This window comes from Abramis brama, assembly GCF_963993115.1.
Source record: "Abramis brama genome assembly, chromosome: 4".
Lineage (NCBI taxonomy): Eukaryota > Metazoa > Chordata > Actinopteri > Cypriniformes > Leuciscidae > Abramis > Abramis brama.
This window is the reverse complement of record NC_139966.1, coordinates 44,196,933-44,221,322: the sequence shown is the minus strand read 5'-3', so window position 1 is coordinate 44,221,322 and position 24,390 is coordinate 44,196,933. Positions and strand designations below refer to the sequence as shown.

Below are 24,390 nucleotides of genomic sequence, written 5' to 3'. Positions count from 1 at the left end.
TTACCAGCCGCCAGCCTGCAGTTGTGCCCCTCTTCGACTCTCTATAATCACTGTGATCATAAGACCAGCACAATTCAGCTCCGCTAATAATGCACACACACATCTGCCTATTCATTTCAGCTCTAATGCAATAATAGCCCTGAAACATCTGGTAATGAAACTCGCTAGAATCAAGATGGGCGGATTTGCCGACATCTGTCCCTCCGCTGGCTCCAACCTGCTCTGGTTCTTCAGGCTTAAAGGCAACACGAAATGAAAATTGACCCTATTTACTGTTTTAACGCACATTACTGGTCTTATTGTGCACAATTAATCAGTGCATGTTATTCTGAAGAAAACTAAAATGTATTGTTCTTTTATCTTTAGATGCCACATCCTCTCACTCTGAAACAACGTTCTTTTTCCAATGACATCACCTAGGCCACACAGACTATTGGATAATGATCAAAATGAAACACTTTTCCAAACCCATTTTAGTTCTGTAATCTGATATTTCTGAGGAAAACAGGATATTCAACTAGAAAAAAAAAATGTAGGGCAGAAATTTAACCATTAGGAAATAATTGGATTTCGAAAATTCGCCACTACAAACCAGGAGCCAGATTCATGCCAACAAACAAACACAATGGCGACCAAAAGCTAGACGTCTGGAGTGCCCCAGACCTTCAGGGTTCAGTTACCTGAGTACCTCCACCCCCTTCCCCTAGAGTCCTTTAGGCCGCGAGGGCGACTTCCTGTCCCACTCCCCGGGGTTCATAGGAGGGAAAGGAGGAATGACACGGCCCATGAAAGAGCCATTGTTCATCGAGGTGGTCCCGGTACTGTGTGAGGGGAGGTGGCTAATCACAAGGCGGGCCACAACGGAGGGGTAAATATTTATCTGCTGGGATGTAAACGGCGGATCATGTAATTTAGCAACAGGCCGTTCCTTCCTGCATGGTGATGATGTTTAGTCTTGAGTAGGAGAGGGAAGGGGTATTAGTCAGTTTGATCAGAACCTGCCTATCTCAGACACAGCTGTGGTTGGTTATCACTGATGCATCTTCACACTAAAACTGACACTCTTTAAGTGTGTAGGTGCCTAAAGTTAAAGTTGTTTTCAGCTAGAAATATTTGCAGGATGTTTTTCACAATTTTTTCGCTATAGAGGTTTTAAAACTGGTAGGAACATTCTAAGGTACAACTTGGTGGATAATGTGTATTTTGGTGGCGTTTAGTTCATACTGCCATTTCTGGATGTTTAGAAATGTAAGTGTCAAAAATTTGAACACACGTTCAAAAATAACCATTGAGTAAAAAATGCTACAGTAAAAACCTGTTTTTGTTAACCAAGTTATACAGTGAAAAACTGTCAATTGTATAACATCGCATTATATTTAATTTTACAGTAAAATACTGTCAAATTGATGTTTTTTGCAAACAAAAACTGAATTACCATATAATTTAGTGGAAAAAAACACAGTAAAAAGACATTCCCAAAAGTCCCTGCATGACACACACACACACACACATGTCTGGTTCACTATCTTAGTGGGGACTCTCCATAGACTTAATGTTTTTTATACTGTACAAACTGTATATTCTATCTCCTTACACTAACCCTACCCCTAAACCTACCCATCACAGAAAACTTTCTGCATTTTTACATTTTCAAAAAAATATAATTTAGTATGTTTATTAACCCATTTCCTTCGTGGGGACCGCTGGCTGGTCCCCACAATGGAGGTGATCTCAGGTTTTACTATCCTTGTGGGGACATTTGGTTCCCACAATGCAATATAAACCAAACGCACACATTACACACACACACACACACACACATATATACAAATATTAGTAATATAAATTTGCACTATTTACTTCTACTATTTAATCTCCTGGTAAGATTATAGGCCATGTTTTATGGATGGACCACTAATGATACACTGTGATTATAATTGATCTTAGCATTAATTAATAATGAAACATTCTTTCCACAATCACATTTACAAACACACACACACGCACGGCAAGAAAAACAAAAAATCTTACAAAACACTTGCCACACACTTGTTGACTTCCTGTTGCTGTGTTTGTGCTCCCATCATTCGCAACTTGACCCTGGTGAACCAGCAGGCCAAGGACACAAACCACATCAGACCACAATTTCTCCTCCTCAAAGATCAACTGATTCTTCTAGATTTTTTTTTATTTGACCATGCAAACTTCACTGCAGTGAATTATTTGGTATTCTGTGTGGTTGCTTACTGGTCTGAGTTCAAAATGAAGGTTATCTTAAAAATAAAGGTTCTTTATTGGCATTGATGGTTCCATAAAATAACCATTAACATCAAATGGAACGTTTTTCATTGAACAAATGGTTCTTTATAGTGGAAAAGGTTTCTTAGATTATTAAAATGTTCTTCAAACTTAAAAAGAATTTTGTTTTTATTTTAAGAACTATTCACAGAAAGGTTATTTAGGGAACCTAAAATAGTTCTTCTATTGCAACGCTAAGAAAATTCCATTTTGGAACCTTTATTTTTAAGAGTGTACAATAATCTAGATGGGTCAGATACCTCTAAATCTAAAATTACCAGATTTTCATCAGACTTTAAAAGGTACAGTAGCAGTAGCACAATTGGTGTGAGACAAACGACACCCAGTCTTAACACGGATGAGAGCTGTCGTTTTAGATGTCATGAGGCTCAATCACAGGGTGAAAGAACTCCAACACTTAAAAATAGTGTCTGCGTAACAAGCTCAATTAAATTGAAGCCACGATCATCCTCATGTCAGAATTCATCTTTCGGTCAAGATCTTTATTCTGTATACATTTCACTTCCTTTCTGTTGAAATAGTTTCTCCTCTTACTGTATATATTCTTTCTCTATCAGTCTCACCTCCTTGTCTGCTATTTCTCTTCTTTTCTAACTTCATTTTCTCACTCTTGGCTCCTCCTCACCACTACTACTTCTCCTTCCTTTCTCTGTTCCTTTATCTTCTCATTATCTGCATTCTTCCTTTTCTGTAACAAAAAAAAATATATATAGGTTCTTCCCATTCTCTCACTCATGTTTTTTTTCACTCTCCTGCCTGTGTGATGGTGTATGTGAGTACAGTGCTCATGTTTAGGCATTTCCGTGGGTTGACAGCCGTTTAACACTGTGAACTGTAGTCAGGATTCAGGTTTTTTTTTTTTTACCCACAGTCTCAGTCAAACACATAGACACTCTGACACACATGTAGCAATTTTAAATAAGGACACACCATAGGCTTAATAATATACACCACCGTTCAAAGGTTTAGGGCCGAAAAAATTGTTTCATGTCTTTGAAGTCGAAGTCTAGCTCCAAATCTGATTTGTGTGTCCGTGCTGCACTTTCGTTTTCTGGAATATCTGCATTAGTTTCTATTGCAATGATGTTGAGTTGGTACTGTAGATATACACCAAAAACAACAACAACAACAACAACCGCAACATATTTTCCGCATGAACTTTCAGCATGTTTCCTATAACAACGTCTGACGTTTAAGTTTAACGTGGCGTGAGAAAGTCACATAAACCACGTAAAGTCCGATCAGAGCAGTCAGACTGAAACGGATTCCCAGAAATGCGATTTGAACAGGATTTCAAACCACATATAAATGTAACTCGAAACAGATTAGTAAAAATCACATTTTTTGTGATTTTTGGCCGTTCATACTTGCTAAATCTGATCGAATTTGAATCGATATGCACAAAAATCGAATTTGTACTGACTGTGAACGTAGCCTTATTTAATTTTTTTTTTTGAAGTCTCTTATGCTCACCAATGCAGCATTTATTTTAATATATACTAATTTAGCAATTTTGTCCCTACAGTATAAGCCAAGCTAAGAGATGTAAACCCACACAGAGAGTCAAATAAAGATCAGAAACTTGTGAAAACAGCGATGGCAAACACAAACATGACTGGAATGTGGTGTTCAGAGTTGTTCAGGAAGCTTTACAATGCTGCTTATTGTGCTGAATTTAAGTAGCAGATGTTGTTATTGATGTCATAACGAGATAAAAGGTTCCAAATGACTCTCTCTAAGGAATAAAAAAAAAGCTAAATATAATTTGAATCGACATAAAGAAATTAGACATTCCTGACCTTACAAAACCAGAGGACGAAAGTACATCTCTGCCCCATATACACAAACACACATGCAGGGAATATGAGGTCTGTGTGCTTAAGTGACCTTTATCCAGGATCATAAAAATTGTCAAAATGTCCAAAAGAATTATATTTTATATATGACAGGGCCTTAAAAAAAAAAAGCACTTGCCAAGCGCCAAATGAGAGTAAAAATCAGCATTGGCCAGTATATGAAACGGTGTCACTCACCAGTTGGTTGATAACATTTTTATGAATTCTATCAATGCATCAACAAAACGTGAACAAACGTGAATGACGCTCAGAACAGTTGACGGGCCAGCTCTGCATTGTCGTGAAAGATTATGCCTTGACAATTTTTGATATTCAAGTGCAAGAAGATGCGAAAGTTACTTAATTTTGTTCCTCACACGCTGTGTGGAAGGTTTTGTGCGCACAAACATTCGAACCACGTGCCCATCAGCCTCGTCTCAGACAGTGCATGAATACTAAACTGAGCTCTTTCACATCTTCTTGCACTTGAGCGGACAAATTCACAACATCAAAGAGGTTTGAATAAGGGTTACGTTAGGGGTTAGGCCGGGGATAGAAAGCCTAGTACAACCACAATAAAAGTCAATGTAAAGTCCCCACCACTCTATGTATGTATGTGCACTTGTGTGAAAGAAAACAAGAGACAACTGTAAGACTTTGACCTTAAACGACGTTAAGACCAACAAAAAGGTGTGGAGGACACAAGTGTGTGTGTATGTTTGAGTTTTACTGTGGCGCCTTGACAGAAATCAGGCACAATGGCCCCCTCAGAAATAGCCAGCTGATATGTTGTTCGTGGTCATGACCTGCGGTGGGTCCTTTTACCTGCTGGGATCTCCTCCCACCCTGTCTGAGTCCCTCTATAGAGGCTGCGGCTCTATGGTCCCTGGTAGAGAAAAGAACAGACAGACAGAGACTCTGATCAATACCAGTGCCTCCTCTTTGTGGCTGAAATCAAAACCTTTTGAGGTGAATATTTCTCTTTTTGAAAGACGTGGTGACGTCAATAGATTCAGGTAACTGACTCGCAATGTGGAGGAGAATGAAAGCAAGAGGTTTTCATGCACTTGGTCTGGTTTATGGATTTCTTTTCTTTTAAAAGTATGTGACCCTCAAAGAATCCAAAATGCTACTTAGACCAATTCAAATCTACTCATAACACAGCCAACCAAGTACGAGAAATTATCACTACGTAGTTTTATGAGCAGTAGGCCAGCGAGAAAGAGTGATTTTTCATTTATTTATTATTTATGCTCAGGTATTATTGTATAGATTAAAGAAAATACAGTTTGATGTACACTCCTTTCAATAAATAAATACTTTTATTCAGCAAGGATACATTAATTTGTTTTTTAAAAAGACAGTAAAGGCATAATAATGTTACAAATATGTATTTAAAATAAATGCTGGTCTTTTGAATTTTCGATCCATCAAAGAATCAAGACTCAGTATGTATCACAAGAATTTCCACATAAATATAAATTAAGCAGCACAACCGTTTTCAACATTGCTAATAAGAAATGTTTCTTGGGCAGCAAATCAGCATATTAGAATGATTTCTGGAGGATCATGTGACAATGAAGACTGGAGTTATGATGCTGAAAATTCAGCCTTGCCAACACAGGAATAAATCACAATTTAAAATATATTTAATTAGAAAACAGCTATTTTAAATTGTAAAAATATTTCACAATATTACTATTTTTATTGTATTTTTGAGCAAATAAATGCAGCCTGAGCATAATAGACGCATTTAAAAAAAATCTTACAGACTTTTGAACAGTCGTGTAATTTTTGGAATAATTACAGGCAGGCAAAGATAGAATCTTAAAAAAAAAAAAGAAAGAAAGAATTTTGCAGAATGGATTTAAATATGCAGAAATAAATCATAAATTAGTTTATACGGCTATATAGATTTTATCACAAATTCTGTGTGGGCCTGCTTATAGTACATTTATTAGAGGGTCAATCCCACTGGAGAAACCTGGAGAAAGTCTCTTGACACAAGGGCACGACACTACCCCAAAAACTCCCTAAACTCTCCATGTTGAATCTCAGTCTCTCCTTTATTGGATCTATGCTTTGTGCAGGTGTCTCTCGTGTTTAACCACTGGAGAATAAGGTAGGTTGGACAAGAACAAACATTTCAGCGGTGCCGAATCCCACCGACCCCTCCTCTCCCTAAGACTCATTTTAATTCCATCTCAGCATGGTAACAAACACTCGTTAAAGCAGATTAATTCCACAAGAGGATTACGCTCCATATTAGATAATGAAAGAGAGAGAGCGAGGGAAAGAAAGAGAAAATAATCACGTAAAGGGATAGATGGTGTGCATTTGATCCTGGGGAACAGAGAGCTAATCCAGGTGTAACACATGTAGATGAGTGTGTGAGAGAGAAAGCACACAGTGGTATTAGGAACAGCTGCCGTCGGTTTAGCCTCTTTGTCTTCATTGACATTGGGAGGACGACAACAACAACACTGACCCATAAAATGGGAAGTCTGATGACAGTTGCTGCTATTGACACACTGCTTTTAGATGTGCGTGTATGAGAGGCTGTGACCCACAGCTTGCACGATGTTGCACTGTTAATGTGGTGGCGGTTCTGGCACATCTGGGCTATTTTCTCCAGTATGTGTCTGAAGATAGTGTGAAAAATCTCAGGCAGGGAAAGTGAGTATAGGCACTTGTGAGATCAGTTCCTCAGGTTAGAGGGCCATTTTTCAAATGCCAGTGGCTTATCTCGACTGTCACAGGCTAAACGTGTCCGTTTGTGACATTACAAGAACAAGTGTAAGTCTCCAGAGTTCAGCTCCGCAGTCAATTCGGTCCCCACATTCACAACGTCCTGATGTGCAACACAAAGCTTGGCCGTTTCAAAAGGGGGAAAGTCCATCTGTAAATCAATTATGGCATTAAGCTGAAAGCTAAAAGTAAAAGAATGCAAAGACGCAGTTTGTGCACGTAAACATGAGCCAGTTTCATATGACGGCTTAATTTGAACAATTATGATAAACGGAATTACAGGCAAAAATGTAGGAGTGTCAATTGGTTTTGCTTAAACAGTCTTTCATAATTTAAAACTAAAACATTTTAAGATACACAACCGTTCAGTTTGGGGTTGGTAAGATTTGATGTTTTTCAAAGAAATCTCTTATGCTCACTAAAGCTGTATTTACTTGATCAGTGATATTGAAAAACAGTGATATTGTGAAATATTACAGATTAAAGTATCCGTTTACTATCATAATATATTTAAACGTTTTGTTTATTCCCACGATGGCAAAGCTGACTTTTCAGCAATCATTACTCCAGTATTCAGTGTCACATGATCCTTTAGAAATCATTCTAATATGCTGATTTCTTATTATTAATTTTGAAAACTTTTTTTTTTGCTTTTTTTTTTTTTTTTGAGGAAACTGTGATACTTAAAAAATAATAATAATAATAATAATTCAAGATTCTTTGATAAATAGCATGTTCAAATAAACAGCAATTATTTGAAATTGAAATCTTTAACACTTTAAATGTCTTTACTGTTACTTTTGATCAATTGAATGCAGAATTTCTTGGAATTTTTTTTTAAATCTTTTTTTTAAGGCAGGAATTGGCTTGAATGTAAAACAGGGACGTTACTTCTCTGAATGTTGACTAACTGGTATAAGACCGTGTATGTAAATGTCAATGTTAAGAGGACACAAAAATACACAATACAAAGTCTAAGACGTTCCTTTACTCAGGAATAGGCCGCCACGCCTCTTTAAATCCCACCCACCTCAGCAGAAAAACATACAAAGCATATAAGTAATCAAATAAAGACCTCCTGCCTCTTGTCAAACCCCATTCCTAGATGAGTGAGGGAATGCACAAGCCAGGCAGAAATAATCAAATCAAGAAGAAGGCCTATCCGGCACAAATGGAAAGTTTCCTGTCACACGAAGTTAGCTTTCCATCATGTCTGTCAGATTTCACGGTTTGAGAGAGGCTCCGGGACTAAATCCCTGATTCACTTACAGAGGAAACCGTACATCCTGATTGTGTTTTCTATATCACGGTAAAAAGCCATTCATTCTGTATCACCTTAGTTCCTTATTCATAAACTAAACAGGAACAGGTTGGAAAAACAAAAGGAAAAAGACTAAAATGTAATCTCAGACATCCGTTTTGTGCAGAAGCTCATTTCCAGATTTTTCCCGATAGGCATTAAAGAGCTAGTGATTTTTGGTCACCATTTACCTTGCCCCTGTGTTATACGAAACCCGTATGACTTGCTTTCTTCTGTGGGACACAAGACATAAGTTTTACATACATTTTTTTATACAGTGAAAGTGAATGGTGACTCAGGTTTTCAAGCAAGATTTTTAGTGAATAATAAAGATTTTTGTCTGCTCCTCACATAAAGCTATCATACAGCTTCAGATGATTTGGAATTTGGTTCACAAGTCTGGACTTTATGATACATTTATGGTGTCATTTTTGATGCTCGACAATTCTGGTCACCATCCACTTTCATTTCATTGTCAGGAAAAGAGTAGCATAAAATGTTCTTCAAAAATTCTCTTTTTGTGTTTGATGGAAGAAAGTCACATGTGGAACATCATGCGCGTAAGTAAATGACAGATTATCATTTTTTGACTGAACTGTACCTTTAAACACAGTCGTTTGCACAGCAGACTGTGCTAACATCGACATGTGTGACCGAATCCAAACAAATGTTCATTCCACATTGCACAAACTCTGGAAGAAAGATATGCTGTCAAGACAGAGAGAGAGAGAGAGAGATTCTGAGCATGCTGAGAAAATGTAGCGGTAACTAATTGTTATCATTACGCATGTTTGAAAAGTGTTTTCAAACAAGTAATCAAAGTCTGCCACTGTAATTAGCAGACCCAGCAGTGAGTGTGTTTCCCTCCACTGTTCTTTTCAAACTGAAAGGCATTAGATATATCAGATCCTTTTCCCCAATGGAACAAAACCTGTACACTGCGTGCATTGTGAGGGAGAGACAGCTTGACTGAAAACAAACTGACACAAACCATTTGAAGCAGAAAAGAAACACAACAACCTGTCAAGAGCAAAATGCCTCTAATTTTTCTGTCATCTGCCAGCAGTTTAACAAGAGAGGAGCGTTTCTACCCCCTCAATTTCCCCCCTGGCCATTTACACACTCTGAGAACCAAACGAAAGGATGGGAGGGGAAGAAATCTGCTCGTTTTCTTTCTCTCGCTCTCTCTCTTTCTTTCTTTCCTCTCCCCTATATTTTTCACTTTCCTCCTATTCATCTCATCCTTTTCACTCTTTACATTTTCTTTTCCATCAACTCACCACGACACCATCATTGGGAGCGCGTGGAGTTTGTCTTATCCCAGTGACTTGAATCTTTTGATTCTGTTCACAAAAAAGATCCACTCAGATTCTTTCACTGATTAATTTCTGTAGGTTACACTAATAGATGGTAAATGGTAAATGGACTGCATTTATATAGCGCTTTCACAGACCTATGGCCACCAAAGTGCTTTACATTGCTTCACATTCACCCATTCACTCACTCATTCATACACCGACGGTCATTAATATGGTCATACAATATTTAGGCCTAAATGTATATTAAAATTGCATATAAAATTGCAGCCATACATGTGTCACATATACATAAATGAAACAAGTAAGATTTCTAATAGTACAAATAAACTGAATGTTTTAAATACACACTAACCAGGTTTGTATATTTATCATTACCAAATTCAATTAGCTAGTCTCATACATTAACTTACTGAGTATACTGCATGTTCCACAGCTATAGCCATGTCGTAAGCATTCATACTTTTAACTGAATACATGTATTTGTTTCACAATCAACAGATTTATGCTGATTCTAAGCAATTTGAATAAATGTTTTTTGAGTGCAGAAATCCTACCCGTTTTGTACCAGTTTCATTTATGTACTACTGAAAAATATGCATCACATTAAGACCAGTGTAATCTAAATGAATGGAAATTCATGCAATTTGAACACAGAAATCTTAAATTTAGGCTTAAATATTTTTTGTGCAGATTTTTTGAGTGTTCAATAGCGCCGTTCATGAAGCAAGTCTTGTTGTCCCTTAAAGGTGCAATAGGTGATTCTTTACAGAAAATTTTTGTTATGCTGGTTGAATGTCACCTCATATTCTGATAGCAATCACTATGTCTAAATGTATTTTAATAAATATATATCGTCTGTGAAAGGCGTAGGACCATAAAATGTTCGTTCAATCATTGCATTTGAATAAAATGACACCATGTGTTCCCCGTCAGTCAACGTGTGCTTGCGCACATCATAAGCGCGTTTCACGTACGCTGTGCAGACAGAGCGAGAATGGAAGGCAAACAGACAAGCGGCAAATATCTACATTTCAGGTTTTCAGGTTTGGTTCTATGTACCGCTGACTTTGCCCTATGCAGATAATTCAGTGAGATTCGACTGTGTCGACTGCTGCTACTGTATGTCCTGTAATCGCATATGAATAAAGCTGAAATACAGTGCATTCTAGTGATGGGGACGAGACCGCCTATGCCGAGTCCGAGTCAAGACCGAGTCTTTGAAGGGTCGAGACCGAGTCGAGACCGAGTCCGTTGGTTTTCAAATACAGTCGAGTCCGAGTCAAGACCGAGTCTTTAGGAGTCGAGACCAAGACCATAAAAACATGTCAGTTTTCATATTCATGATTTAATATCACCCCAGTTAATAATCAACAGTTAGGCCTACAGACTAAGCTAGATTGGGAATTGTTTAGAGGAGCAGTCTTAACGTCTTAATATGGACTATGCTTTTACTATCATTAAAAAAATCCCTACCACATGCATCATCTTCTGCCTATTTTTCTAAACTGCTTCAACAGTGCTGCTCTGTCAACATGTTAAGCCCACCCACCACTTTTTTAATCATAGTTAGGACATGCAGAGCAAATTAAAATTTTCTAGTGGTATGTATTCTAGTGGACTAGTGATGGGGACGAGACCGCCTATGCCGAGTCCGAGTCTTTGAAGGGTCGAGACGAGTCCGAGAAAGCAGAAATCGGTCTCGAGACCGGACTCGAGTACTACATCACTAGTGCATTCTATCCATTATGTCAACAGGTCAACTTGTTAACTGGAGTCATTTCACAATCACATACTAATGTATGCAAGCAAGCGCTTCTGTTTTTCCCCTCACTGTACTGTGAAGTTCTCTCACCGGTGAATGACACATGATGTAATCCAATAACGTTGTGTCTGGTCGTTTCGCTTCTGTTCAGGTCCGTGCGCGTTCATGTGTTTTGGACGGTGATTTGCAGGGAGGATGGGATCGTATGCTTTCAATGCTAGAAGGCTAAAGTTAGCATTTCCCAGATCACCTACTGCACCTTTAATTAAATTTTGCATGTCTGCAGACCTAATAAGAGACTTGAGAAATGTTACTAATTGAAATAAAACAAATATTAGATGAAAAACTTTTAAAAAATGTAATATTACCTTGGCAACAAACTGAAATAATTTTAAGTTGAAGTACTAAAATTACTAAAACAAAAACTGAAATTATAGCTAAATACAAAAAAAAGAAAAAAAGACAAAGCACACAAAAAAATGACTAAAACTTAAACTAAAATGAACTGAAAATATAAAAATAAATATAATATTATTAAATACTATAATAATATAAAAATAATACTAAAATAACTCCGCTCATATGATAGCAAATAAATAGTATTCCTCAATTTGGTTAAAAGACAAACAAACAGCATTCTTCACTTTCATTCATTTGCTGTGCAGATTCTCATTCATGTTTCATTTGTTGAAAAACAAGATCTCATTCAATGATTCTCTGATTCCCGTTCTGACTCAAAACACTGATGTTCAGTGAAAAGAGTATTTGTTCAGTTCGCCCAATGAAATGATTCTTTACACACTCGACTATTTGTTCACAATATACTGTCAAACCAAAAAAAAATATGAGTCAGAGCATAAGACTTCATTCAAAACCACTGATTTGTTGGAAGGGTTGCCGTGATCCCGAGGGTGTAGAGGTCTGCTTGTGAGGCAGGTTAGACATCGGGCCCTGTGTTTACGTTCCAGGGGAACAGAAACACTAATGTGGAGGTCTTCTGACTGCACCAGAGACAGTGTTTATGTTAAGGCTGTTGCTCGTCTTTCTAAAGCACATTACACTGACTGTTGCTGTCAGCTTGTGTTACTTTGCCTCTTTAGTGGCGCAGGCAATTGGCTCCGACAGCCAAGCAGGGCGGATGAAATATTTAACTCTGCACCGTTAAAGGCACAACTCCGCTTTTGTCCTGTGAACTAGCCTTTTGTGACATTAGCATTGTGACGACAATGAGACCTTATGCTGAGGAGATGATGGTGAGCAAAAAGTCTGCGTGTGTATGTGTCTGTCTAGCCACAGACTTGAATGCAAGTAAAAGCAATAGTTCAGCAAAAAATGTAGCATTGTTGTTCTGAACCTGTATGACTTACTGTACTTTATGTAACTTAAAAGAACGTATTTAGCAGAATGTTTACGCTGCTCTTTTCAATTCAATAAAATCAAGTTCCAGAGGCTGTCAAGCTCCATAAAGGTCAAAAAAGCACCATGAAAGTGGGTCATATACTACTGTATTGCAAATAGCTCTCAAATTTTGTTCAAGCAAGCATAAAGGTTTACAAGGTACAGCCCATGGTTACTACATGCTTTTGTTGTATGGAAACAAGTTGCATGAACATATAATTTTGTTTGCTATAGAGTTTGAAATGACATATTTAAAATTTTTCATTTTTAAACATGCGATGGCCTGTACGGTCTGTTTTTCTCTAATCTGTAGAAATCAAACAAGGTCACTATAAATGTAATATTCCCCAACCTTAGGCCGCGTGTCTACCAAAGCATTTATAGTCAGATGAAAATGCCAAAGCCTCTAATCAACGTCATTGCACATGCGCAGTACTTTCAGTTTCGGTTTTCAATCCGATCAAGTGTTTACCAGGGGGGGTAATTGAGCTCTCGAATAGCGTACCACCCCCGGAGGCCGCCATTGGCTAACAAGCCATCACCTGCTGTTAGCAATCCATTGACTCCCATTCATTTTGGCGTCACTTTGATAGTGAAAAACTTTACATCTGAGGCGTTTAAAGACTCCATTTGTCCATTGTTTATTTCTAAAGAAACACGACAATGTATAAAAGGCTCCATTACCTTGTATCTTACGTTATGGCCCCGTAGAAGCAGTTTTTGTAAAAGTAGGCTAACGATTGCGTCATAACCACGCGACTCTCTGGAAATTACCGTATAGACAGGAGGAGAAGCTCGCAGTCAATCGGGGGGACGTGGAGGCATAAAGTCCAATAAAGTCAAGGGAGAAGCCCATAGAGAGTCATAAAGTAGCTCCTAGCTCATGGACACGTCCTACTCACGCTCTCCGTCTCTGCAAGATTCGGAAGGGAATGATTCAGATTTCGCTTGGCACAGCTACTAGAAGACTCACAACTGTCCGACAGGCTGCTCACGTCACATCCACGTCGTCAAGCTCAGTTTGAGTCTGCGCAGTACGCTCAGCCATCAGGAAGTGAGTGCTTCTAATTTGCTTCACTTTTCTCCGTTGAAACCTATGGGGTCGCTGTGTCCAGTTTATATACTGTCTATGGTGTTTACATGTTCTCTCGATCAGATTGAAAACCGAAACTGAAAGGACTGCGCATGTGCAATGACGTTGAAATAGCGTCATGACGTATGACGCGCGGAATGAGCAGTTCTTCCTGTTGAATAAAGTGTCATATTAATGAGTGTCCCGTCATTCTAAAATTGTCCTTTCACTCCGCGTCTGTGAAGTGGAGCAGAACAACGCCCCACCAGTCCTTGTTTCGGATTGGTTATGCGCAAACAGCAGGGAACTCTGTATATTTGTGCAGTGTGCGCATGTCAAAAAAATATTCTGATTTGAAGCTTGTGACATATAAACGCGCACATCAACCCGATCACGCTTAGCGTTCATGTAAACACTACGTTCGGATTCATCAATCGGAATGAATTCAGTCAGATTGAAACTAAAGTTGTGCATTTAAACGTAGCCAGTGATGAGTGCTGCGTTTTACCCAAAGTTGAACATTCTTCAACTATCGGCGGCCAAAAAAAAAGCTGTGAAATAGACTAGCAGCGCCTCGTCACGCTGCTGCCGTTTTAAAAAAATGCGAGTGCTCCAATTAAAAAACAATAGAAAAAAATAGGGCTGTGTGATAAATCGTATTTTGAATTTGATTTCGGCTTCCAATGATTATGAAAACAAGATAATCAAGGTAAGACGGCAGCTGCACGCTTTCATTCCTCCCTAAGCCAAACTTAACATCCAAATCAGCCGAATAAGTGAGCGTTATAAAATGCAGTCTACTGTTGCTTAACTGCGGGACGTGCTTGATATTAAACAGTGTTATTAAAAGCGCATTAAGCCATGAAAGAGACGCTGTTCCCCAGGCAGCCTCCAGTGCGCGTGCTCCGAGATGGGGCGGAACGCGAATAAGCAAAGTATACTATGGGCTTCAGATGCGAGCCTAAATGGTCAAATAGCCTACACTCAAATATATCCTCGTAAACACTGAGAATGAGTGCGTGTGTAACGGTTTATCGGGTCTGTGCAGCTCTTAAAGCTACACTGTGTAGTATTTACTCCCAACTAGCGGTGAAATTGTATATAACTACCAACTGAATATTACTTTCTAGCTCCTCCCATTCCGAAGGCGTTTTAACTCCTACGGTGGCCGTAAAACGCGAGCAAATCTCCCTCTCGCATTCGTCACGGTGCCACTGCGTGTAAAAACGCGAAAGGCGAAGCTTGTATGTCCCTCTTTGTCTAATGTATTTTCAAGATGGATGCGCAACATGGCTTCCGCCATTCGAGCGACTCGCTCGTATGTATTCTAAATGGCAGATTATACACTTACGAGAATACTTAATTAGTTGGTTGAAGTGATTACACATTAATGAGAACGTATAATTTTGAAATAACGTGTTTTTTGCTAAAAATCAACTTAAAATATTACACAGTGTAGCTTTAAAGTGACAAAAGCCACATGACTGCTACAGTCATTAATGTTAATCAAACAAGAAAAGACAGATGAAATCACTCACTGCTCTTGAATGAATAACTTTTGTAGTTTTAAATAAGGATTAGTCTATAGCCTATTTAATGTATACAGCAGTGTTATTTTATATTTGATTACTTGATTCAATTTCTGTTGTAGGCTATTACCTATCTGAATACCACTGTTAGTACATCTTAATGTCTTAACGTGTTAGTTTATTTAATTTGTATTTTTGTTCTGTTGTATTTTTTTGCCGGTTTTGTTTGTTAATTTATCAATTTCTTTGTTCTTATGTTATTGTTGACTGTTTACTTGTCTTGCTTTGAGGACTTTTTACTTACATTAGTTTTTGCTGAAGTGTCGATAATTGTGAAATTTAAACTGACATTTAAAAAGATTTATATCATGAAATAAGACTTCACCCACCAACAATCGTGTTAAATAATCGTGATTTCAGTATTGACCAAAATAAACGTGATTAGGATTTTTGCCATAATAGAGCAGCCCTATGAAAAAAAATACGCTAGCCTCGGGCAGGGGGTCCACACTTTAAAAACAGCTTTAAACACTGTTAAAAAGTTCACAACTGTCACAGTCAGTCCTGAAGCCCCTGAAACACTCGCTTTTAGCTACAGCGTATCTACACTTCTGAGAAACTTCCCTTTTTCTTTTTTATACATATGCAAGATACCACACAGTGCAAATAAGACTAGATTTCTTTCTTTAAGTTTTCATACTGCTTTAAGCCTTGACATTCACATTGATGTTTTGCAAGTAGGCTACTGTATGTATGTAGGGGTGAATTCAGGTTAATTGGGAAACTTTTCCCCAGTCATATCAATGGCAAAAAGTGTCCCAATCAACCTGAATTCACTCTATGTGGAGATGTGAAAGGTGTGAAAGGCTTTCAGATGTTGTATTGACAGTGTTGTATGATCACATGACTCGGCTCGAGAAACAGAATGCCAACCAACATGACCATTGTTTAACAGGTTAAGAGGGCAAAGTAACTAAACATCAAGCTCATTCACTGGGGAAATGGCAGTTGCAATGTTTGGATAAGTTGTTCTTTGGATCTGGTTAATTCATACAGTGGTCCAAAGAGAGAGAGAGAGAGAGAGAGAGAGAGAGAGAGAGAGAGAGAGAGAGAGAGAGAGAGAGAGAGAGAGAGGGAGAGAGGGAGAGAGGGAGAGAGAGAGAGGGAGAGAGGGAGAGAGGGAGAGAGGGAGAGAGAGAGAGAGAGAGAGGGAGGGAGAGAGAGAGAGAGAGAGAGAGAGAGAGAGAGAGAGAGAGAGAGAGAGAGAGAGAGAGAGAGAGAGAGACAAAATGGAAGAGTTAAACCAATAGTGGCATGTGTGCACAAGTATGTGCGTTGCATCCAAAGCTCTGGTATGGCTCATGAGCAGCATGAAAACACACTTAACACCTTATATAGGGCAGATTCACCTGCTGCTCCTATAACTCGTTGGCAGGATTACAGCAAATCATAAATTAGAGGAGAAATCTCAGTGATCCAGGAAAACAGGAGTCTAAGTCAGACTGCTCCGATTCTGTCACTACAGCACACAGGTTAGCAAGAACAACAGAGTTGTGCTCAGCCAAAGTGCTCACACCAGCTTCATCTGTCAGAAATGTAATACCGGCCTGCTACAGTCCCTTCTCGATAATAAATAGTATACAAATGCAACACACACATACCCTCAAAAACTAATGTGGATGACAGCGCTGGTTACCCTTAATGAGGTTACCCTTAATGAGTAATTGATTTCTCATTAATGAGTCATCAACAGTCGTGGGTTGCGTTCGTTTGGGCTTGTTAGTGGTTGGCACCCATAGCACAAAAGCTATGACCGCTTTATCGTTAGTGAGTGATGTTGTTTATCTGGCTGTGTCCGAAATCGCACCCATACCCTTAAATAGGGCACTGTTTGAGGGGACAGCCATTTGTAGCATGTCGGAAACCATAGAGGACCTATCGAGTGCACTCATTCAATCCCACAATGCACCGCAATAACTAGTATACAACTGATGTACACCCAACGGCTAGAGAATACCCATAATGCACTGTTGCGTCAAATTACCGCATCTGACCAGAAGATGGCGCCTGCAGCTGAATCCATTCATTTTCCAAACTGCTGGTCCAATGTGGGTACAGCGTAATGTCATACAGGTATAAATTCCTTTTTAATAGATTAATAGATTAAATTGTTTAATTAATAAGGTTTATATTAATCCATGACAGGTTTTGAGATATATATTTTCATTTCAACTGGAGCTGCCAGTTTGCTAGGTGTAAAATTATTTTTAAACAACAAGCACAAACTACACAAAAGCGGCAGCCTTTCCGGTGCACTCAGTGTCCGAATTCACTCACTCCAAGTAAATTATATTAGTGGACTAATGTAGGGAGTTTGTGAATGAGGGTATAGTAGGCAATTTTGAACATAGCCTCTGTCAATGCCATGGCAATTGCTGCCGTGTTTGTTTGAATGAGCGCTGTGGTGTCAGAAGCATCTAAGGGCATTTTCACACCTGGCTCCAGCCCATGGTTACTACATGCTTTCGGTCCTAGATCTCCTGAACAAGGTGGACTCAGCCCGCTTGAAAACAGTAATGAGCATGATGAGTAATTACGTATGTTGCATGAAAAGCAGCAGTGTTTGATTTGCTTTATTGTTTGTTTGTTTTTTGCCTCTAAAAATGAATCATGGGTTAACCTTGAGTGACGGCAGACAAAGTGAGATGCCTAACTGAAATTTGGTTGGGCAAACATTTCAGAACAATGTCTTTACATGTCTTATGAGTTTTGAGGACAATAAAAATCACCATTTTAATTCAGTCCATGCAGTGATGAGATGGTCATTTGGTCCTTGAATAACATGCCATACAATTAAGAGGATTTTTTTTTTTTTTACTAAAAATGGTTCAAGGACTAAAAATAATAAATGTTTTTACTCAAACATAATATAAACTGGAACAAAATCACTTTCAAAGGAGTGCCATGTGCGGACTGCATGATGTGCGTATGCCCACCACTCAAAACCAAGGGTTGCTTATTTTGGGTATGTTTTTTTCAGATAAGGTTGCTTATTTTTCTAGTAAAACTTGGCAACACTGGTCATCAATATGTAAGTAGTAGAAGGGTAATGTGTTAAATGTTGGTACTGTATAGTTAATAGGCAATGTTTATTTAATTTTTGTTCTTGTTGTGCAAAACTTTCTACTGGGCAAACCTACTGGTCACCATAGCAGAGACACATTTATGCATATATTTGGACATGGACTCTGTGGGCGTCCGTATGAGTTGATATAAGAAGGCCAGAAAGAAAGAACGATAAAGCGATAGATAGCCAGAATAGGCAGAACAAAAGATAGACAGACAAATAGAACAATGCATGGATGGACGGACAAATGGACTGATTTCAGGTTTTGCTGTATTCACTGCAAACAGCATCAGTGGACCAAAACACTTATGATTTGCCCTGAGTTAATAATACTGTACGGAGTATGCTGGGGTCAACGCTTAGCCATATACATTCGTGTTCATGTGCATCTCTATAGATGGGTCAGCTGTGCTCCTGTGACAGCTTCCATCCTGTCTCCTTAACCTTCCTGGCTCCGTGGCAGCTCTGAGGTTTAATCAATGCAATGGAAGTGACATTTAGGGCCAAATCAAATTAGGTGGAAATGGAGGCAAACGGCAGGACTACATTAAGTGTCGCCTGTATTAACACACAGGTCAGACACAGGATCCATCGCCACATGTTGGCCACCCGCCCATTTACGACACCCTGTACCAGAGAATATGCATCACGATTAGACGCTCACTGACCCAGGACGCATAAAGCACGATGACTAGAGCGAGATCTGCAGGAGAGATGGCAAACAAACACATGCATAGGAAACTGTCCATATACAGTATTGTTTCATAAAGGCTATTCACACATACAGTCAGTATTTGGGATTGAATACTTTTTAAAATAGACATTGATCCACAACTATGTATTATCTAACTCTTTATGGGGTTGAATAACCAGCAAAATAACTATATTGTGAAATTGATGGTTACTATATAAAAGTACTTATAAATTCTGGTCATACAGCCCTACCTAGTTTAAGTATAACCGTATTTGTTCTGTAAAACAGGAGTGATCACCATATTCTGCGTCAACCTGTGACTGAACATCCTGTAAAACATTAGAAAAGGTGACTTTAAACAAGCACTGAGGAATAAGAGGACCGAGCATGTGCTCTCTTTCTCTCTCCGACACACACACACAGAGAGAGAGAGAGAGAGAGAGAGAGAGAGAGAGAGAGAGAGAGAGAGAGAGAGAGAGAGAGAGAGAGAGAGAGAGAGAGAGAGAGAGAGAGAGAGAGATGTTCTCTTTTTCACAGTTTTTCTTTGTCTCACTTCAAAATCCACATGCAGGGCCAAAATACATGAAATATTCATAAAGCATATAAAAGAGTGCTATCAAACATTCTGATTGTTCAGTGTCTCTGTCTCATGGGCATAAAAAAAGATCACTGGGTCAGGTCAGACTCGTAAAATAAATCACGTATGACGGGAAGAAAGCAGCCTGTAAACGTCCGACTCAGTCTCAATTTGCCTGATTGAAAACGGCCTGTCAGACCAAATACTGACATGCCAAATGGAATAAAAGATAAAATAAAAAAATTCACATAGGCTTCTGGTGGGCTACAAGAGAAACCGACAAAGTTGAATGAACAGAAACAGAAGTAGTCTGAAAGTCCGGCTCAAGGGTACAAGACCCTCAGGCCCAAACTCGTGCTTAGTATAGAGTGTCTCACTTTGAAGGAGTGCATGTCAAACTTCCTTCTCTCGCTACTAAAGAAATCCCACTGCATCCAATTGCAGAGAGACGGGAGGGTGTAGTGAGCGATAGAGTGGGGATGTAGGTAAGCAATGCTGCTGCAGAGATACATATGTCTGCATCCTAAGGTAACAAGTAGAACTGCATGCCGTACTGACAGCTGTCAGTGTAACCTGTCTCAGATTCTCGTAACACACACGGCATGTCAATTAGAAGCCAGTTTGACCTGAGCAAGACTGATTAGATGCCTCATGTTTGCACCCTGAATGTCAGTTTTACCTAAACCTACTTCTGAAGAGATAACACGCCTGCTTCACTCACCTATAAGCAAACAACAGCAATCAAGTACAACATCTAGTTTGTACTAATGGTCGACCGTTGTAGGTTTTTTTTTGCTGATGTTCAGGAGAGCATGGTGGCCGATTGCTGATATACACTGCATGTATGATATGTGTTAAAACAATTTCACCACTTTAACCACATACCTTCTCTCTGAAACACTGCCCGCCAAATTGATGTCAGCAAACCTAAATGTTAAAAATTATTTATGGGCAGAGAGACATATCTTTCAGGTAGTGGGGACATTTTGGGTGAAAACTAAAAAAAAAAAAAAAAAATTTTTTTTTTTAAATGCGATACTGTGAATATTTTTACAAACAAATGTATTGTTATATAATTGATAAACAATTTCTATTTATTCTGTTATTTTCTGTAGAAAAACAGACATTGTTTTTTATCTGTTATGTTGTATAAAGGATGATACTGTTTTTTCTGTTATACTTTGTTATTGAATACATTTCCAGTCATCTGATTTGATTGGCTAAAATGCGTTTTAAAAGTAGTTATTTTCACTTTGCTTGTTTGTGTGCTACTTCCCAGACAGAATGTGTGTGCCACAATTATGTTCAGTTTAGCTTCAGCTTCTTTTTATGAACTTTTAGTTTGTTTCTCTTCTGTTACCCATTTCCATTTGTTCTAGTTTCCCTCCAATCAGTCGTCATGGACATTCATTTACCAAGCACACCTGTCTGTATTCTGTTCATTATCTCTGTGTATTTAAGTTCCTTGTTGCATTCAGTTCATTGTCTGGTATTGGTTGTGCTTTCACGCTGTCTTGCATCATTATGGATTGCATGAGTTTACTTCGTGTTAATAAACACACTTCTATCCGAATCTTCTTCATCATCATTGGACTAACATGTGACAGAATACCAGACCCTCAAAACTCAGAGACTTCACCAATAAGAAGCTTTCTATCTTTAAGTACTCTGCCCGCTTTAGTCAACTGGCTGGCAGATCCAACTTTGATGATGAGACCAAGTCTTTTTATTGGATGGTGGCGAACTTTTACAGTCCCCTTGACTTACCAGACCTGGGAAAAGGAACCTGGAGAAAGGCGATCCTCTGTTGTCTGCAGTGTGCATACCCGCTGCTGATGGAAGCGTTGTCGACCACTGCAGAGCCTGAGTACTCGCCCATGGCATGAGAAGGGAGCCTGAGCCCACTGCAGAACTGGAGACCATACTGACGCCCACGACAGACCCGGAGCCTAGGATGCTGGTCCTGCCCAGCTCCAAGACTTCATCGCTGTATATAATACACCCACCCTGCCTCCCTCTCCCACCCCTTCTGCCCATATCAGTCGCTCATTCAGCCCGCCTTCACTGACGCCCTTCAGTCCCTCAGCTCCACTGTTGGAACTAGACTAAGTTGGCTCCACCTCGGATCTTCTGGACACCAGCTCTGCCTTGGAGTGTTGATTACCTGGCTTCGCTTCGGGCAGCCGTTCTCGTAATTTTAACCTCGACCCATTGACCAGTCGGCTCCACCTTGGCTTCTCGCCTCCACCTGGGACCGTTGTCCTCATGGCTCCACGGGCTCCCTTGTCCCTTGGTCAGACGTCACTTTGCCTGCACCGCAGACTTCTGGGCCTATCGCTGTGCTTCGTCCCTCCACCTTTACGGCTCTGTCGGGCTCTGCCCTCACTCCGGATCCACTTTGTTCCTCGGTCGCAAGGCTCCACCTCATTTGCTCCTTGCTGCGGCTCTGCCTAGGCCTGTGGATCCTACGGTGTCGTCCAGGTCCTGTCATCGCCTCAGCTTCGCCCGGGTCTCCAGATCTCTTAGCTCCATTGCAAGGGACCGGGCCACTAACTCCACTCTGGGTCCTCCCACCATCGATTCCGCCGTGGGCCTATTTTCCACCTGTGCTCTGGGCTTCCACCTGTGTCATCCTGTCATCGCCTCCTCCCTGGTTCCTTGGGGTCATTCCGCTGTCTGCTCCACCCCAGTTCCTCCTTAATAGTTCTGGTTCTTCGCTTGCCCCTCGTCGGCCTCCAGAGCCCCCACCCTCTGTCGATCTGTTACGACACAAGGCTGCACCTTTCTGGAGGGGGGACGTTCTGTTCCCATTATGTTCAGTTTAGCTTTAGTTTCTCTTTAATGGACTTTTAGTTTGTTTCTCTTCTGTTACCTGTTTCCTTTGTTCTAGTTTCCCACCACTAATCAGTTGTCATGGATATTTATTTAATGAGCACACCTGTCTGTATTCTGTTCATTATCTTTATGTATTTAAGTTCCTCCTTGCATTCAGTTTGTGTGTTTGTGCTTGCATGCGGTCTCCCATCATTGTAGATTACCTGAGTTTATTTTGTTTTAATAAAAACACTTCTATCTGAATTTATCGTCATTGGACTAAAACGTGACAATGTGAGAGGGTATGAAGTGGTAGCAGAGCTGGTAGAGAGGATTTGACTTGACCTGTATCTTGTCTGTAAATTTGTATACATACAATACATACAAGTATATCTTTTTTTTTATTTGACAATTGTAGATAACACTTCTGTTCTCAAAATGGTTGAATATCACTAGTTTGTACTTTCATTGAACACTAGACATAATCCAATACAATAAACATCCCAGATGGTGATGAGGCCATGTTTAACAGAGAAGATCCCTTGAGCACAGCCAGGGCAATTTAATTCACAGAGGGCTGAGTTCAATGACCACAATGTCAGAAATAAATTCACTTTCTCAAGCAAAGAGCTCTTTTGTTCCACTCGAACAGTACAGAGGGCACCAGAGAAAATGCGTAAGATAAAGACTCTCTCATAATAGATAAGGTTCCTTTGACAGAAGCCTCAGAGAAGCAGATTCGCCCTTGGCCCAAACGCCCTTTAATGAAAGCCTGTATTATGTCTGCATGAAGTCTCTTAAGGACAGAAGAGCAGGACTATAAGGAGCAGCAGGCCCCACAGGCACCACCTGAGGATGAGGTCACATCCACATTTACCCACAATCCCCAGCTGCAGGACACTGGGTGGGAGCGCAACGAGCAGTGGCCTTTCTGAAAACCACAGAATGCGGGGCGGGTGTGTTTGGTGGGGGCACCGGGAACAATACAACAAAGGAGATAGAAAGAAAAAGGAAAAAGAGAAAGGTATGAGCAGACAAAAGTAAGAGCATTCATTAAAAGCCATCAGATTGTCTTCCTGTCCTATCAGCCAGCATCAAAACCATCCGCAATCTAGAGGGGAACTACAAAGTGGATCCCGGGGCCTACAGAAGTGAGGTTTTGATCAGACTAATTAAAAGCCATTTTGTTTTAAACAAACAGACACAACTCTAATTGGCTCTTTTCCATAAGAAAGGGAAGATGTTGAAAGTGAGAGAACGCACAGGGAAGATCAGAGGGACGCTCTCAGGCAGAGGGGCTCACACACACACACGCTTGATGAAACCACAGAGACAAAGAACAGGCACAAACACACGCGTATTGGCAAATACTTCCAAGTATTATATCTATAACAGCTAAAAGAATGTATGATCAAACTTTATGGAATAGCACATTATGTGCTTCATAAGCTACAGAGAATTCCCTTACAGTGTAAGACAAAGCTGATCACATAATTTCCAAGGGGTTTCAGATTTACGCTACGTCACAAAACAAAGGCTTGGTTCTATAAAGCTGAAGTGTGCAAGTTTTTGCTGTGTTCAAATATTTCCTCCAATTAATGCAGCTTAATATGCAGATATGACTTTAAGAAAGACATTCATGGACTTATATCAAAGCATTTCTGTTTGTTTAAACATCCTGACCAATCCCAATATAGAAACATTGGTGTAATTTCTTCAATCATTTTCTCAATTTCACTTGAAGCAAGTGAAACAGAATTTACACACTTCACTTTTAAAGGGAAGAAGGTCTTTGGATCAACAAAAAATATAGGAGTATCAACAATTAAAACGAGGAAAATTGTTAAATTTCGTTCAACATTTGTTTATTTTTAAATTAATTTATTTTTATTTGTA

General features: G+C 39.5%; 1 protein-coding gene across 4 annotated transcripts in view; it reads right to left on the bottom strand.

Annotated features, from left to right (window-relative positions):
• The window catches only part of sox5 (SRY-box transcription factor 5), a 202,461-nt gene that overhangs the window by 164,814 nt on the left and 13,257 nt on the right, over positions 1–24,390 (bottom strand). For 2 of the 4 annotated variants that reach the window (XM_084111806.1, XM_084111809.1), the window contains exon 3: positions 4,980–5,040. The exons of the other annotated variants lie outside the window; for them this stretch is intronic. The gene's annotated coding sequence lies outside the window, so the exon portion shown is untranslated. The remainder of the gene's footprint in view (positions 1–4,979; positions 5,041–24,390) is intronic. 4 annotated transcript variants of the gene reach the window in all.